This window comes from Mixophyes fleayi (assembly GCF_038048845.1).
Source record: "Mixophyes fleayi isolate aMixFle1 chromosome 1 unlocalized genomic scaffold, aMixFle1.hap1 SUPER_1_unloc_2, whole genome shotgun sequence".
Lineage (NCBI taxonomy): Eukaryota > Metazoa > Chordata > Amphibia > Anura > Limnodynastidae > Mixophyes > Mixophyes fleayi.
This window is the reverse complement of record NW_027445876.1, coordinates 448,101-463,364: the sequence shown is the minus strand read 5'-3', so window position 1 is coordinate 463,364 and position 15,264 is coordinate 448,101.

The window sequence follows — 15,264 nt, the reverse complement described above, 5'->3', positions numbered from 1 at the left end:
TGTTACTCGGAGGCTGTGTGAGAGGGTGTTACTCGGAGGCTGTGAGAGAGTGTGTTACTCGGAGGATGTGTGAGAGGGTGTTACACGGAGGGTGTGTGAGAGGGTGTTACTCGGAGGCTGTGTGAGAGGGTGTTACTCGGAGTCTGTGTGAGAGTGTGTTACTCGGAGGCTGTGAGAGAGTGTGTTACTCGGAGGCTGTGTGAGAGGGTGTTACTCGGAGTCTGTGTGAGAGTGTGTTACTCGGAGGCTGTGAGAGAGTGTGTTACTCGGAGGCTGTGAGAGAGTGTGTTACTCGGAAGGTGTGTGAGAGTGTGTTACTCTGAGGCTGTGAGAGAGTGTGTTACTCGGAAGGTGTGTGAGAGTGTGTTACTCTGAGACTGTGAGAGAGTGTGTTACTCGGAGGCTGTGAGAGAGTGTGTTACTCGGAGGATGTGTGAGAGGGTGTTACTCGGAGGCTGTGAGAGAGTGTGTTACTCGGAAGGTGTGTGAGAGTGTGTTACTCTGAGGCTGTGAGAGAGTGTGTTACTCGGAGGATGTGTGAGAGTGTGTTACTCTGAGGCTGTGAGAGAGTGTGTTACTCGGAGGATGTGTGAGAGGGTGTTATTCGGAGGATGTGTGAGAGTGTGTTACTCGGAGGCTGTGAGAGAGTGTGTTACTCGGAGGCTGTGAGAGAGTGTGTTACTTGGAGGCTGTGTGAGAGGGTGTTACTCGGAGGCTGTGTGAGAGTGTGTTACTTGGAGGCTGTGAGAGAGTGTGTTACTCGTAAGGTGTGTGAGAGTGTGTTACTCGGAGGCTGTGAGAGAGTGTGTTACTCGTAAGGTGTGTGAGAGTGTGTTACTCGGAGGCTGTGAGAGAGTGTGTTACTCGGAGGGTGTGTGAGAGGGTGTTACTCGGAGGCTGTGTGAGAGTGTGTTACTCGGAGGCTGTGAGAGAGTGTGTTACTCGGAGGCTGTGAGAGAGTGTGTTACTCGGAGGCTGTGAGAGAGTGTGTTACTTGGAGGCTGTGTGAGAGTGTGTTACTCGGAGGCTGTGAGAGAGTGTGTTACTCGGAGGGTGTGTGAGAGGGTGTTACTCGGAGGCTGTGTGAGAGTGTTTTACTTGGAGGCTGTGAGAGAGTGTGTTACTCGGAGGTTGTGAGAAAGTGTGTTACTCGGAGGGTGTGTGAGAGTGTGTTACTCGGAGGCTGTGAGAGAGTGTTACTCGGAGGCTGTGAGAGAGTGTGTTACTCGGAGGCTGTGTGACAGTGTGTTACTCGGAGGCTGTGAGAGAGTGTGTTACTCGGAGGCTGTGAGAGAGTGTGTTACTCGGAGGGTGTGTGAGAGTGTGTTACTCGGAGGGTGTGTGAGAGTGTGTTACTCGGAGGCTGTGAGAGAGTGTGTTACTCGGAGGATGTGTGAGAGTGTGTTACTCAGAGGCTGTGAGAGAGTGTGTTACTCGGAGGGTGTGTGAGAGGGTGTTACTAGGAGGCTGTGAGAGAGTGTGTTACTCGGAGGGTGTGTGAGAGTGTGTTACTCGGAGGGTGTGTGAGAGTGTGTTACTCGGAGGCTGTGTGAGAGGGTGTTACTCGGAGGGTGTGTGAGAGGGTGTTACTCGGAGGCTGTGAGAGAGTGTGTTACTCGGAAGGTGTGTGAGAGTGTGTTACTCGGAAGGTGTGTGAGAGTGTGTTACTCTGAGGCTGTGAGAGTGTGTGTTACTCGGAGGATGTGTGAGAGGGTGTTACTCGGAGGCTGTGAGAGAGTGTGTTACTCGGAGGATGTGTGAGAGTGTGTTACTCAGAGGCTGTGAGAGAGTGTGTTACTCGGAGGATGTGTGAGAGGATGTTACTCGGAGGATGTGTGAGAGTGTGTTACTCGGAGGCTGTGTGAGAGGGTGTTACTCGGAGACTGTGTGAGAGGGTGTTACTCGGAGGCTGTGTGAGAGTGTGTTACTCGGAGGCTGTGTGAGAGGGTGTTACTCGGAGGCTGTGTGAGAGTGTGTTACTCGGAGGATGTGTGAGAGGGTGTTACTCGGAGGCTGTGTGAGAGTGTGTTACTCGTAAGGTGTGTGAGAGTGTGTTACTCGGAGGCTGTGAGAGAGTGTGTTACTCGGAGGGTGTGTGAGAGTGTGTTACTCGGAGGCTGTGAGAGAGTGTGTTACTTGGAGGCTGTGTGAGAGTGTGTTACTCGGAAGGTGTGTGAGAGTGTGTTACTCGGAGGCTGTGTGAGAGTGTGTTACTCGGAGGCTGTGAGAGAGAGTGTTACTTGGAGGCTGTGAGAGAGGGTGTTACTCGGAGGCTGTGTGAGAGGGTGTTACTCTGAGGCTGTGAGAGAGTGTGTTACTCGGAGGCTGTGAGAGAGTGTGTTACTCGGAGGCTGTGAGAGAGTGTGTTACTTGGAGGCTGTGTGAGAGTGTGTTACTCGGAGGTTGTGAGAAAGTGTGTTACTCGGAGGCTGTGTGAGAGTGTGTTACTCTAGAGACTGTGAGAGAGTGTGTTACTCGGAAGGTGTGTGAGAGTGTGTTACTCGGAAGGTGTGTGAGAGTGTGTTACTCGGAGGCTGTGTGAGAGTGTGTTACTCGGAGGCTGTGAGAGAGAGTGTTACTTGGAGGCTGTGAGAGAGGGTGTTACTCGGAGGCTGTGTGAGAGGGTGTTACTCTGAGGCTGTGAGAGAGTGTGTTACTCGGAGGCTGTGAGAGAGTGTGTTACTCTGAGGCTGTGAGAGAGTGTGTTACTTGGAGGCTGTGTGAGAGTGTGTTACTCGGAGGCTGTGAGAGAGTGTGTTACTCGGAGGCTGTGAGAGAGTGTGTTACTCGGGAGGTGTGAGAGAGTGTGTTACTCGGAGGCTGTGTGAGAGGGTGTTACTCGGAGGCTGTGTGAGAGGGTGTTACTCGGAGGCTGTGTGAGAGGGTGTTACTCGGAGGCTGTGAGAGAGTGTGTTACTCGGAAGGTGTGTGAGAGTGTGTTACTCGGAAGGTGTGTGAGAGTGTGTTACTCGGAGGCTGTGTGAGAGTGTGTTACTCGGAAGGTGTGTGAGAGTGTGTTACTCGGAGGATGTGTGAGAGTGTGTTACTCTAGAGACTGTGAGAGAGTGTGTTACTCGGAAGGTGTGTGAGAGTGTGTTACTCGGAAGGTGTGTGAGAGTGTGTTACTCGGAGGCTGTGTGAGAGTGTGTTACTCGGAGGCTGTGAGAGAGAGTGTTACTTGGAGGCTGTGAGAGAGGGTGTTACTCGGAGGCTGTGTGAGAGGGTGTTACTCTGAGGCTGTGAGAGAGTGTGTTACTCGGAGGCTGTGAGAGAGTGTGTTACTCGGAGGCTGTGAGAGAGTGTGTTACTTGGAGGCTGTGTGAGAGTGTGTTACTCGGAGGTTGTGAGAAAGTGTGTTACTCGGAGGCTGTGTGAGAGTGTGTTACTCTAGAGACTGTGAGAGAGTGTGTTACTCGGAAGGTGTGTGAGAGTGTGTTACTCGGAAGGTGTGTGAGAGTGTGTTACTCGGAGGCTGTGTGAGAGTGTGTTACTCGGAGGCTGTGAGAGAGAGTGTTACTTGGAGGCTGTGAGAGAGGGTGTTACTCGGAGGCTGTGTGAGAGGGTGTTACTCTGAGGCTGTGAGAGAGTGTGTTACTCGGAGGCTGTGAGAGAGTGTGTTACTCTGAGGCTGTGAGAGAGTGTGTTACTTGGAGGCTGTGTGAGAGTGTGTTACTCGGAGGCTGTGAGAGAGTGTGTTACTCGGAGGCTGTGAGAGAGTGTGTTACTCGGGAGGTGTGAGAGAGTGTGTTACTCGGAGGCTGTGTGAGAGGGTGTTACTCGGAGGCTGTGTGAGAGGGTGTTACTCGGAGGCTGTGTGAGAGGGTGTTACTCGGAGGCTGTGAGAGAGTGTGTTACTCGGGAGGTGTGTGAGAGGGTGTTACTCGGAGGCTGTGTGAGAGTGTGTTACTCGGAGGCTGTGAGAGAGTGGGTTACTCGGAGGCTGTGAGAGAGTGTGTTACTCGGGAGGTGTGTGAGAGGGTGTTACTCGGAGGCTGTGTGAGAGGGTGTTACTTGGAGGCTGTGTGAGAGTGTGTTACTCGGAAGGTGTGTGAGAGTGTGTTACTCGGAGGGTGTGTGAGAGGGTGTTACTCGGAGGCTGTGAGAGAGTGTGTTACTCGGAAGGTGTGTGAGAGGGTGTTACTCGGAGGCTGTGAGAGAGTGTGTTACTCGGAGGATGTGTGAGAGGGTGTTACTCGGAGGATGTGTGAGAGGGTGTTACTCGGAGGCTGTGAGAGAGTGTGTTACTCGGAGGCTGTGAGAGAGTGTGTTACTCGGAGGCTGTGAGAGAGTGTGTTACTCGGAGGCTGTGAGAGAGTGTGTTACTCGGAGGGTGTGTGAGAGTGTGTTACTCGGAGGGTGTGTGAGAGTGTGTTACTCGGAGGCTGTGTGAGAGGGTGTTACTCGGAGGGTGTGTGAGAGGGTGTTACTCGGAGGCTGTGAGAGAGTGTGTTACTCGGAAGGTGTGTGAGAGTGTGTTACTCGGAGGGTGTGTGAGAGGGCGTTACTCGGAGGCTGTGTGAGAGTGTTTTACTTGGAGGCTGTGAGAGAGTGTGTTACTCGGAGGTTGTGAGAAAGTGTGTTACTCGGAGGGTGTGTGAGAGTGTGTTACTCGGAGGCTGTGAGAGAGTGTTACTCGGAGGCTGTGAGAGAGTGTGTTACTCGGAGGCTGTGTGACAGTGTGTTACTCGGAGGCTGTGAGAGAGTGTGTTACTCGGAGGCTGTGAGAGAGTGTGTTACTCGGAGGGTGTGTGAGAGTGTGTTACTCGGAGGGTGTGTGAGAGTGTGTTACTCGGAGGCTGTGTGAGAGGGTGTTACTCGGAGGGTGTGTGAGAGGGTGTTACTGGGAGGCTGTGAGAGAGTGTGTTACTCGGAAGGTGTGTGAGAGTGTGTTACTCTGAGGCTGTGAGAGTGTGTGTTACTCGGAGGATGTGTGAGAGGGTGTTACTCAGAGGCTGTGAGAGAGTGTGTTACTCGGAGGATGTGTGAGAGGGTGTTACTCGGAGGCTGTGAGAGAGTGTGTTACTCGGAGGATGTGTGAGAGTGTGTTACTCAGAGGCTGTGAGAGAGTGTGTTACTCGGAGGGTGTGTGAGAGGGTGTTACTCGGAGGCTGTGAGAGAGTGTGTTACTCGGAGGGTGTGTGAGAGGGCGTTACTCGGAGGGTGTGTGAGAGTGTGTTACTCGGAGGCTGTGTGAGAGGGTGTTACTCGGAGGGTGTGTGAGAGGGTGTTACTCGGAGGCTGTGAGAGAGTGTGTTACTCGGAAGGTGTGTGAGAGTGTGTTACTCGGAAGGTGTGTGAGAGTGTGTTACTCTGAGGCTGTGAGAGTGTGTGTTACTCGGAGGATGTGTGAGAGGGTGTTACTCGGAGGCTGTGAGAGAGTGTGTTACTCGGAGGATGTGTGAGAGTGTGTTACTCGGAGGCTGTGTGAGAGGGTGTTACTCGGAGGCTGTGTAAGAATGTGTTACTTGGAGGCTGTGAGAGAGTGTGTTACTCGGAGGGTGTGTGAGAGGGTGTTACTCGGAGGTTGTGAGAAAGTGTGTTACTCGGAGGCTGTGTGAGAGTGTGTTACTCGGAAGGTGTGAGAGAGTGTGTTACTCGGAGGCTGTGTGAGAGTGTGTTACTCGGAGGGTGTGTGAGAGGGTGTTACTCGGAGGCTGTGTGAGAGGGTGTTACTCGGAGGCTGTGTGAGAGGGTGTTATTCGGAGGCTGTGTGAGAGGGTGTTACTCGGAGGGTGTGTGAGAGGGTGTTACTCGGAGGCTGTGTGAGAGGGTGTTACTTGGAGGCTGTGAGAGAGTGTTACTTGGAGGGTGTGTGAGAGTGTGTTACTTGGAGGCTGTGAGAGAGTGTTACTCGGAGGCTGTGAGAGAGTGTGTTACTCGTAAGGTGTGTGAGAGTGTGTTACTCGGAGGCTGTGAGAGAGTGTGTTACTCGGAGGGTGTGTGAGAGTGTGTTACTCGGAGGGTGTGTGAGAGTGTGTTACTCGGAGGCTGTGTGAGAGTGTGTTACTCGGAAGGTGTGAGAGAGTGTGTTACTCGGAGGCTGTGTGAGAGTGTGTTACTCGGAGGGTGTGTGAGAGGGTGTTACTCGGAGGCTGTGTGAGAGGGTGTTACTCGGAGGCTGTGTGAGAGGGTGTTACTCGGAGGCTGTGTGAGAGGGTGTTACTCGGAGGGTGTGTGAGAGGGTGTTACTCGGAGGCTGTGTGAGAGTGTGTTACTCGGAGGCTGTGAGAGAGTGTGTTACTCGTAAGGTGTGTGAGAGTGTGTTACTCGGAGGCTGTGAGAGAGTGTGTTACTCGGAGGGTGTGTGAGAGTGTGTTACTCGGAGGCTGTGAGAGAGTGTGTTACTCGGAGGATGTGTGAGAGTGTGTTACTCAGAGGCTGTGAGAGAGTGTGTTACTCGGAGGCTGTGAGAGAGTGTGTTACTCGGAGGCTGTGAGAGAGAGTGTTACTCGGAGGCTGTGAGAGAGAGTGTGTTACTTGGAGGCTGTGAGAGAGTGTGTTACTCGGAGGCTGTGAGAGAGTGTGTTACTCTGAAGGTGTGTGAGAGTGTGTTACTCTGAGGCTGTGTGAGAGTGTGTTACTCGGAGGGTGTGTGAGAGTGTGTTACTCGGAGGCTGTGAGAGAGTGTGTTACTCTGAAGGTGTGTGAGAGTGTGTTACTCTGAGGCTGTGAGAGAGTGTGTTACTCGGAGGGTGTGTGAGAGTGTGTTACTCGGAGGGTGTGTGAGAGTGTGTTACTCGGAGGCTGTGAGAGAGTGTGTTACTCTGAAGGTGTGTGAGAGTGTGTTACTCTGAGGCTGTGAGAGAGTGTGTTACTCGGAGGGTGTGAGAGAGTGTGTTACTCGGAGGATGTGTGAGAGGGTGTTACTCGGAGGGTGTGTGAGAGAGTGTGTTACTCGGAAGGTGTGTGAGAGTGTGTTACTCTGAGGCTGTGAGAGAGTGTGTTACTCGGAGGGTGTGTGAGAGTGTGTTACTCGGAGGCTGTGAGAGAGTGTGTTACTCTGAAGGTGTGTGAGAGTGTGTTACTCTGAGGCTGTGAGAGAGTGTGTTACTCGGAGGGTGTGTGAGAGTGTGTTACTCGGAGGCTGCGAGAGAGTGTGTTATTCGGAAGGTGTGTGAGACGGTGTTACTCGGAGGCTGTGTGAGAGGGTGTTACTCGGAGGGTGTGTGAGAGAGTGTTACTCTGAGACTGTGTGAGAGTGTGTTACTCTGAGGCTGTGAGAGAGTGTGTTACTTGGAGGCTGTGAGAGAGTGTGTTACTCGGAGGGTGTGTGAGAGTGTGTTACTCGGAGGCTGTGAGAGAGTGTGTTACTCGGAGGCTGTGAGAGAGTGTGTTACTCGAGGGTGTGAGAGAGTGTGTTACTCGGAGGCTGTGAGAGAGTGTGTTACTCGGAGGGTGTGTGAGAGTGTGTTACTCGGAGGCTGTGTGAGAGAGTGTGTTACTCGGAGGCTGTGTGAGAGAGTGTGTTACTCGGAGGCTGTGTGAGAGTGTGTTACTCGGAGGCTGTGAGAGAGTGTGTTACTCGGAGGGTGTGTGAGAGTGTGGTACTCGGAGGCTGTGAGAGAGTGTGTTACTCGGAGGGTGTGTGAGAGTGTCTTACTCGGAGGCTGTGAGAGAGTGTGTTACTCGGAGGCTGTGTGAGAGTGTTTTACTTGGAGGCTGTGAGAGAGTGTGTTACTCGGAGGTTGTGAGAAAGTGTGTTACTCGGAGGGTGTGTGAGAGTGTGTTACTCGGAGGCTGTGAGAGAGTGTGTTACTTGGAGGCTGTGAGAGAGTGTGTTACTCGGAGGCTGTGAGAGAGTGTGTTACTCGGAGGGTGTGTGAGAGTGTGTTACTCGGAGGCTGTGTGAGAGTGTGTTAATCGGAAGGTGTGAGAGAGTGTGTTACTCGGAGGGTGTGTGAGAGTGTGGTACTCGGAGGCTGTGTGAGAGTGTGTTAATCGGAAGGTGTGAGAGAGTGTGTTACTCGGAGGCTGTGTGAGAGTGTGTTACTCGGAGGGTGTGTGAGAGGGTGTTACTCGGAGGCTGTTACTCGGAGGGTGTGTGAGAGGGTGTTACTCTGAGACTGTGAGAGAGTGTGTTACTCGGAAGGTGTGTGAGAGTGTGTTACTCTGAGTCTGTGAGAGAGTGTGTTACTCGGAGGATGTGTGAGAGGGTGTTACTCGGAGGCTGTGTGAGAGGGTGTTACTCGGAGGGTGTGTGAGAGTGTGGTACTCGGAGGCTGTGAGAGAGTGTGGTACTCGGAGGGTGTGAGAGTGTGTTACTCTGAGTCTGTGAGAGAGTGTGTTACTCGGAGGATGTGTGAGAGGGTGTTACTCGGAGGCTGTGTGAGAGGGTGTTACTCGGAGGCTGTGTGAGAGGGTGTTACTCGGAGGGTGTGTGAGAGTGTGGTACTCGGAGGCTGTGAGAGAGTGTGGTACTCGGAGGGTGTGAGAGAGTGTGTTACTCGGAGGCTGTGAGAGAGTGTGTTACTCGGAGAGTGTGTGAGAGTGTGTTACTCGGAGGCTGTGAGAGAGTGTGTTACTCGGAGAGTGTGTGAGAGTGTGTTACTCGGAGGCTGTGAGAGAGTGTGTTACTCAGAGGCTGTGAGAGAGTGTGTTACTCGGAGAGTGTGTGAGAGTGTGTTACTCGGAGGGTGTGTGAGAGTGTGTTACTCGGAGAGTGTGTGAGAGTGTGTTACTCGGAGGGTGTGTGAGAGTGTGTTACTCGGAGGGTGTGTGAGAGTGTGTTACTCTGAGTCTGTGAGAGAGTGTGTTACTCGGAGGATGTGTGAGAGGGTGTTACTCGGAGGCTGTGTGAGAGGGTGTTACTCGGAGGGTGTGTGAGAGTGTGGTACTCGGAGGCTGTGAGAGAGTGTGTTACTCGGAGGCTGTGAGAGAGTGTGTTACTTGGAGGCTGTGAGAGAGTGTGTTACTTGGAGGGTGTGTGAGAGGGTGTTACTCGGAAGGTGTGTGAGAGTGTGTTACTCGGAGGGTGTGTGAGAGTGTGTTACTCGGAGGGTGTGTGAGAGTGTGTTACTCGGAGGCTGTGAGAGAGTGTGTTACTCGGAGAGTGTGTGAGAGTGTGTTACTCGGAGGCTGTGAGAGAGTGTGTTACTCAGAGGCTGTGTGAGAGTGTGTTACTCGGAGGCTGTGAGAGAGGGTGTTACTCGGAAGGTGTGTGAGAGTGTGTTACTCGGAGGCTGTGAGAGAGTGTGTTACTTGGAGGCTGTGAGAGAGTGTGTTACTCGGAAGGTGTGTGAGAGTGTGTTACTCGGAGGCTGTGAGAGAGTGTGTTACTTGGAGGCTGTGAGAGAGTGTGTTACCTGGAGGCTGTGAGAGAGTGTGTTACTCGGAGGCTGTGTGAGAGGGTGTTACTCGGAGGGTGTGTGAGAGTGTGTTACTCGGAGGCTGTGTGAGAGAGGGTGTTACTCGGAGGATGTGAGAGGGTGTTACTCGGAGGCTGTGAGAGAGTGTGTTACTCGGAGGCTGTGTGAGAGAGGGTGTTACTCGGAGGATGTGAGAGGGTGTTACTCGGAGGCTGTGTGAGAGGGTGTTACTCGGAGGCTGTGAGAGTGTGTTACTCGGAGGCTGTGAGAGAGTGTGTTACTCGGAGGCTGTGAGAGAGTGTGTTACTCGGAGGCTGTGAGAGAGTGTGTTACTCGGAGGCTGTGAGAGAGTGTGTTACTCGGAGGCTGTGTGAGAGTGTGTTACTCGGAGGCTGTGAGAGAGTGTGTTACTCGGAGGCTGTGAGAGAGTGTGTTACTCGGAGGCTGTGAGAGAGTGTGTTACTCGGAGGGTGTGTGAGAGTGTGTTACTCGGAGGTTGTGTGAGAGTGTGTTACTCAGAGGCTGTGAGAGAGTGTGTTACTCGGAGGCTGTGAGAGTGTGTTACTCGGAGGCTGTGTGAGAGGGTGTTACTCGGAGGCTGTGAGAGAGTGTGTTACTCGGAGGTTGTGAGAGGGTGTGTTACTTGGAGGCTGTGAGAGAGTGTGTTACTCGGAGGCTGTGTGAGAGGGTGTTACTCGGAGGCTGTGTGAGAGTGTGTTACTCGGAGGTTGTGAGAGGGTGTGTTACTCGGAGGCTGTGAGAGAGTGTGTTACTCGGAGGTTGTGAGAGGGTGTTACTCGGAGGCTGTTACTCGGAGGGTGTGTGAGAGTGTGTTACTCTGAGTCTGTGAGAGAGTGTGTTACTCTGAGTCTGTGAGAGAGTGTGTTACTCGGAAGGTGTGTGAGAGTGTGTTACTCTGAGTCTGTGAGAGAGTGTGTTACTCGGAGGCTGTGAGAGTGTGTTACTCGGAGAGTGTGTGAGAGTGTGTTACTCGGAGGCTGTGTGAGAGTGTGTTACTCGGAGGATGTGAGAGAGTGTGTTACTCTGAGACTGTGAGAGGGTGTTACTCGGAGGGTGTGTGAGAGTGTGTTACTCGGAGGCTGTGAGAGAGTGTGTTACTCGGAGGCTGTGAGAGTGTGTTACTCGGAGAGTGTGTGAGAGTGTGTTACTCGGAGGGTGTGTGAGAGTGTGTTACTCGGAGAGTGTGTGAGAGTGTGTTACTCGGAGGATGTGAGAGAGTGTGTTACTCGGAGGATGTGTGAGAGGGTGTTACTCGGAGGCTGTGTGAGAGTGTGTTACTCGGAGGGTGTGTGAGAGTGTGGTACTCGGAGGCTGTGTGAGAGTGTGTTACTCGGAGGTGTGTGAGAGTGTGTTACTCGGAGGGTGTGTGAGAGTGTGGTACTCGGAGGGTGTGTGAGAGTGTGGTACTCGGAGGCTGTGTGAGAGTGTGTTACTCGGAGGCTGTGAGAGAGTGTGTTACTCAGAGGCTGTGTGAGAGTGTGTTACTCGGAGGCTGTGAGAGAGTGTGTTACTTGGATGCTGTGAGAGAGTGTGTTACCTGGAGGGTGTGTGAGAGGGTGTTACTCGGAGGCTGTGTGAGAGTGTGTTACTCGGAGGCTGTGAGAGAGTGTGTTACTCGGAGGGTGTGTGAGAGTGTGTTACTCGGAGGTGTGTGAGAGTGTGTTACTCGGAGGTGTGTGAGAGTGTGTTACTCGGAGGCTGTGTGAGAGTGTGTTACTCGGAGGTGTGTGAGAGTGTGTTACTCGGAGGCTGTGAGAGAGTGTGTTACTCAGAGGCTGTGTGAGAGTGTGTTACTTGGAGGCTGTGTGAGAGTGTGTTACTTGGAGGCTGTGAGAGAGTGTGTTACTCGGAAGGTGTGTGAGAGTGTGTTACTCGGAGGCTGTGAGAGAGTGTGTTACTTGGAGGCTGTGAGAGAGTGTGTTACTCGGAGGGTGTGTGAGAGTGTGTTACTCGGAAGGTGTGTGAGAGTGTGTTACTCTGAGGCTGTGAGAGAGTGTGTTACTCGGAGGCTGTGAGAGAGTGTGTTACTCGGAGGCTGTGAGAGAGTGTGTTACTCGGAGGCTGTGAGAGAGTGTGTTACTCGGAGGCTGTGTGAGAGTGTGTTACTCGGAGGCTGTGAGAGAGTGTGTTACTCGGAGGCTGTGAGAGAGTGTGTTACTCGGAGGCTGTGAGAGAGTGTGTTACTCGGAGGCTGTGTGAGAGGGTGTTACTCGGAGGGTGTGTAAGAGTGTGTTACTCGGAGGCTGTGAGAGAGTGTGTTACTCGGAGGCTGTGTGAGAGGGTGTTACTCGGAGGCTGTGAGAGAGTGTGTTACTCGGGAGGTGTGTGAGAGGGTGTTACTCGGAGGCTGTGTGAGAGGGTGTTACTCGGAGGCTGTGAGAGAGTGTGTTACTCGGGAGGTGTGTGAGAGGGTGTTACTCGGAGGCTGTGTGAGAGTGTGTTACTCGGAGGCTGTGAGAGAGTGTGTTACTCGGAGGCTGTGAGAGAGTGTGTTACTCGGAGGCTGTGTGAGAGTGTGTTACTCGGAGGCTGTGAGAGAGTGTGTTACTCGGGAGGTGTGTGAGAGGGTGTTACTCGGAGGCTGTGTGAGAGTGTGTTACTCGGAGGCTGTGAGAGAGTGTGTTACTCGGAGGCTGTGAGAGAGTGTGTTACTCGGAGGCTGTGTGAGAGTGTGTTACTCGGAGGCTGTGAGAGAGTGTGTTACTCGGAGGCTGTGAGAGAGTGTGTTACTCGGAGGGTGTGTGAGAGTGTGTTACTCGGAGGGTGTGTGAGAGTGTGGTACTCGGAGGCTGTGAGAGTGTGCTACTCGGAGGCTGTGTGAGAGTGTGTTACTCGGAGGGTGTGTGAGAGTGTGGTACTCGGAGGCTGTGAGAGTGTGTTACTCTGAGGCTGTGTGAGAGTGTGGTACTCGGAGGGTGTGTGAGAGTGTGGTACTCGGAGGCTGTGAGAGTGTGCTACTCGGAGGCTGTGTGAGAGTGTGTTACTTGGAGGCTGTGAGAGAGTGTGTTACTTGGAGGGTGTGTGAGAGTGTGTTACTCGGAGGCTGTGAGAGAGTGTGTTACTCGGAGGGTGTGTGAGAGTGTGGTACTCGGAGGGTGTGTGAGAGTGTGGTACTCGGAGGCTGTGAGAGTGTGTTACTCGGAGGCTGTGAGAGAGTGTGTTACTTGGAGGCTGTGAGAGAGTGTGTTACTCGGAGGGTGTGTGAGAGTGTGTTACTCGGAGGCTGTGAGAGAGTGTGTTACTCGGAGGGTGTGTGAGAGTGTGGTACTCGGAGGGTGTGTGAGAGTGTGGTACTCGGAGGCTGTGAGAGTGTGTTACTCGGAGGCTGTGAGAGAGTGTGTTACTCGGAGGCTGTGAGAGAGTGTGTTACTCGGAGGGTGTGTGAGAGTGTGTTACTCGGAGGCTGTGAGAGAGTGTGTTACTCGGAGGGTGTGTGAGAGTGTGGTACTCGGAGGGTGTGTGAGAGTGTGGTACTCGGAGGCTGTGAGAGTGTGTTACTCGGAGGCTGTGAGAGAGTGTGTTACTCGGAGGCTGTGAGAGAGTGTGTTACTCGGAGGTTGTGTGAGAGTGTGTTACTTGGAGGCTGTGAGAGAGTGTGTTACTCGGAGGGTGTGTGAGAGTGTGTTACTCGGAGGCTGTGAGAGAGTGTGTTACTTGGAGGCTGTGAGAGAGTGTGTTACTCGGAGGGTGTGTGAGAGTGTGTTACTCGGAGGCTGTGAGAGAGTGTGTTACTTGGAGGCTGTGAGAGAGTGTGTTACTCGGAGGGTTTGTGAGAGGGTGTTACTCGGAGGCTGTGAGAGAGTGTGTTACTCGGAGGCTGTGTGAGAGTGTGTTACTCGGAGGGTGTGTGAGAGTGTGTTACTCGGAGGCTGTGAGAGGGTGTGTTACTCGGAGGCTGTGTGAGAGTGTGTTACTCGGAGGGTGTGAGAGAGTGTGTTACTCGGAGGCTGTGTGAGGGTGTTACTCGGAGGGTGTGTGAGAGTGTGTTACTCTGAGGCTGTGTGAGAGTGTGTTACTCGGAGGCTGTGAGAGGGTGTGTTACTCGGAGGCTGTGTGAGAGTGTGTTACTCGGAGGCTGTGAGAGAGTGTGTTACTCGGAGGGTGTGAGAGAGTGTGTTACTCGGAGGCTGTGTGAGGGTGTTACTCGGAGGCTGTGTGAGAGTGTGTTACTCGGAGGGTGTGAGAGAGTGTGTTACTCGGAGGCTGTGTGAGAGTGTGTTACTCGGAGGCTGTGAGAGAGTGTGTTACTCTGAGGCTGTGAGAGAGTGTGTTACTCGGAGGCTGTGAGAGAGTGTGTTACTCGGAGGCTGTGTGAGAGTGTGTTACTCTGAGGCTGTGAGAGAGTGTGTTACTCGGAGGCTGTGTGAGAGTGTGTTACTCTGAGGCTGTGAGAGAGTGTGTTACTCGGAGGCTGTGTGAGAGTGTGTTACTCTGAGGCTGTGAGAGAGTGTGTTACTCAGAATCTATCAGAGAAGAACGCTGTGAGAGAATGCGAGAGACAGCCAGAGATGCGTGCAGTGAGTGAGCGGGAGAGGTAATAAGAGACAGTGAGGGAGAGTGTTAGAGACAACCAAAGATGGGGGCAGTCAGTGGGGGGAGGGGGGCAGTCAGCAAAGATGTAAGAAACAATCAGTTAGAGTGTCAGAGACAGCCAGAGACTGGTGCCATGAGTGAGGAGGGGAGAGACAGTCAGAGAGAGTGTAAGAGAAAGTCAGTTAGAGTGTTAGAGACAGCCAGAGATGCGTAGAGTGAGTGAGGAGGGGTAGAGGCAGTAAGAGAGTGTGTAAGAGACAGTGAGTTAGAGTATTAGAGACAGCCAGAGATGCGTAGAGTGAGTGAGGAGGGGTAGAGGCAGTAAGAGAGTGTGTAAGAGACAGTCAGTTAGAGTGTTAGAGACAGCCAGAGATGCGTACAGTGAGTGAGGGGGTAGAGGCAGTAAGAGAGTGTGTAAGAGACAGTCAGTTAGAGTGTTAGAGACAGCCAGAGATGCGTACAGTTAGTGAGGGGTAGAGGAAGTCAGAGAGTGTAAGAGACAGTCAGTTAGAGTGTTAGAGACAGCCAGAGATGCGTACAGTGAGTGAGGGGGTAGAGGCAGTCAGAGAGAGTGTAAGAGACAGTCAGTTAGAGTGTTGGAGACAGCCAGAGATGCGTACAGTGAGTGAGGGGGTAGAGGCAGTCAGAGTGTGTAAGAGACAGTCAGTTAGAGTGTTAGAGACAGCCAGAGATGCGTACAGTGAGTGAGGGGTAGAGGCAGTCAGAGAGAGTGTAAGAGACAGTCAGTTAGAGTGTTAGAGACAGCCAGAGATGCGTACAGTGAGTAAGGGGTAGAGGCAGTCAGAGAGAGTGTAAGAGACAGTCAGTTAGAGTGTTAGAGACAGCCAGAGATGCGTACAGTGAGTGAGGGGGTAGAGGCAGTCAGAGAGAGTGTAAGAGACAGTCAGTTAGAGTGTTGGAGACAGCCAGAGATGCGTACAGTGAGTGAGGGGGTAGAGGCAGTCAGAGTGTGTAAGAGACAGTCAGTTAGAGTGTTAGAGACAGCCAGAGATGCGTACAGTGAGTGAGGGGTAGAGGCAGTCAGAGAGAGTGTAAGAGACAGTCAGTTAGAGTGTTAGAGACAGCCAGAGATGTGTACAGTGAGAGAGGGGGTAGAGGCAGTCAGAGTGTGTAAGAGACAGTCAGTTAGAGTGTTAGAGACAGCCAGAGATGCGTACAGTGAGTGAGGGGGTAGAGGCAGTAAGAGAGTGTATAAGAGACAGTCAGTTAGAGTGTTAGAGACAGCTAGAGATGCGTACAGTGAGTGAGGGGGTAGAGGCAGTAAGAGAGTGTGTAAGAGACAGTCAGTTAGAGTGTTAGAGACAGCTAGAGATGCGTACAGTGAGTGAGGGGGTAGAGGCAGTTAGAGAGTGTGTAAGAGACAGTCAGTTAGAGTGTTAGAGAC